Source organism: Vigna unguiculata, unplaced genomic scaffold (assembly GCF_037176805.1).
Source record: "Vigna unguiculata cultivar grain cowpea cultivar isolate G323 ecotype 2 unplaced genomic scaffold, ASM3717680v1 ptg000078l, whole genome shotgun sequence".
NCBI classification, from domain to species: Eukaryota; Viridiplantae; Streptophyta; class Magnoliopsida; order Fabales; family Fabaceae; genus Vigna; species Vigna unguiculata.
In genome coordinates this window covers 165001-167500 of record NW_028196723.1, presented here as the reverse complement: position 1 = coordinate 167500, position 2500 = coordinate 165001, and positions in this window count along the sequence as shown.

Here is a 2500-nt window from a genome sequence, read left to right as displayed (position 1 = left end):
AAAAATGAAATTCGTGGTTTTTGAGATGTGAGGGTTGGAATGGCCTCCAAATGTCCCCAAATGAATACCATGAAATTCTTGGTGCACGAAAGTTTTGAGTTCGGAGGGTTTTGCACATGGCCAAGGTTGGCGGTGCACCGCGGCATAGCTAAATGGCTTGGTGGGGAGTTTTGTGAAAAAATGAAATTCGTGGTTTTTGAGATGTGAGGGTTGGAATGGCCTCCAAATGCCCCCAAATGAATACCATGAAATTCTTGGTGCACGAAAGTTTTGAGTTCGGAGGGTTTTGCACATGGCCAAGGTTGGCGGTGCACCACGGCATAGCTAGATGGCTTGGTGGGGAGATTTGTGAAAAAATGAAATTCGTGGTTTTTGAGATGTGAGGGTTGGAAAGGCCTCCAAATGCCCCCAAATGAGTACTGTAAAAGTGTTGGTGCACAAAAGTTTTGAATTGGATGCATTTTGCACTTGGCCAAGTTGGTCGGTGCACCGCGACTAGATAGGTTGGTGCCAAAATTTGTCAAATTTAAGACCTTGGCCAAACTGAATGAAATTTTGTGGGGAGGTTCCTGATATTGTTTAGTGGTGGACTGGAAAAAATGAGGTCGAAATTCGAAGTCTACATGTGCTTTTCTATTTTTCCCGATTTTACACATACCCGGTAAGTAAAAAAAATAAAAAAAATAGTTCCCCTTCGAGAAAAATTATGAAATTTGGTGAGCAAGGAGATACCATTATTCTACGAATTACTGCAAAAAATCGCATCAAAATTCGAAGTATAGCCCGAGATATGGACTTATGTCTGCTCAAAAAAAGTGTATCTACTTGTACAATTTTGCCTTTTGCATATTAACCTCTTATAGGGGGGGAGTGCTCCTTGAGCCGGCCAGCTCCACACTGGCAGGTTTTAAAGGGAGCTTGATGAGGCCTCCCCCCTCACGTGGTGCGTGCGTTAGCATGTTTATCATGGCACAACTAGCCTCTTCATAGTTGTTGAGCTTTATTAATACCAACACACGGTCGTCACTGATCGTTGGTTAGCTCGGCAGCTAGTCCCTCGGATATTGTGGAAAGTTATTTTCATGCCTAGCGATGCTTGACCCTGCGTCACTTGATGTTTCCATTTGCTTGCTTGCCCATGGTAGGTGGGGGGTGGACCGTCTTGTGGTGTGGTGTCTTGCGAACGTGAGGGTGTGTGAGTTGTAATCGAGATGCACTTGCTGGCTGGCTCCATGCCTTGCGTATCGAACGGTCAAGCATGCATCTCTTCCATTTTCACCCGTTGCCTTGGGTGATATTGGTTGATCAGTCCCTGTGTTGCCTACCCACTAGACGGTACTTCTGTGGTTGCTTCGAATTCTATCTTTCCATCACGAAGAGGTGTTGGAGGATCCTAATGTCACGCACGTGTTCCATCTAGTGAAACATCTCAGTGATGCACGTGTTGTGGCTAGTTCTTTTGGATGCGGTGCATTATATGAACTCGGGTTTACTTTAGCGACCCAGTCAACATAATTCGGTTGTGTCCCTTGATTGAGACGTTGTCCTTGAACTTGTTGTGAACAATATCGTTCTTCCACAACCCGTCGTCTTGAGTGCGATGGAAGGCAAATAAGATGTGCTTTGGCATGTCATGCACGTACTCGATTGCGGGAAGTGTGAGAAAGTGTTGTTGACAACCCGTGGGAAATGGAATGTGGCAAATCGTGATGAGCTCTTCGTGGATCTGCGAAGAAGACGACCTTTGGGCCTGTTGGAAACGAGGGAGGCGATGTTGAACTGCGAAGAAGATGGACTTTTGGGTTGTTTGAATCAATGGGAGGCCACGCGAGAACTCCGAATACTATGGACTCTTGGGTTGTTGGAAGCAACGGGAGGCCCCGCTAGAACTCCGAATACTACGGACTCTTGGGTTGTTGGAAGCAAGGGGAGGCCCCGCTAGAACTCCGAATACTATGGACTCTTGGGTTGTTGGAAGCAAGGGGAGGTCCCGCTAGAACTCCGAATACTACGGACTCTTGGGTTGTTGGAAGCAAGGGGAGGCCCCGCTAGAACTCCGAATACTATGGACTCTTGGGTTGTTGGAAGCAAGGGGAGGCCCCGCTAGAACTCCGAATACTATGGACTCTTGGGTTGTTGGCAACGACAACTTGGGGGGATGACACTGGAAAAGAGTGAACTAGGCCAAACTGCGAACAAGGCAACTTGGGGGGATGACACTGGAAAAGAGTGAACTAGGCCAAACTGCGAACAAGGCAACTTGGGGGGATGATGCTGGAAAAGAGTGAACTAGACCGAACTGCGAACAAGGCAACTTGGGGGGATGACGCTGGAAAAGAGTGAACTAGGCCGAACTGCGAACAAGACAACTTGGGGGGATGATGCTGGAAAAGAGTGAACTAGGCCGAACTGCGCCCAAGGCAACTTGGGGGGATGACGCTGGAAAAGAGTGAACTTGGCCAAACTGCGAGGAGGGCAACTTAGAGGAAAGTTGGAAACG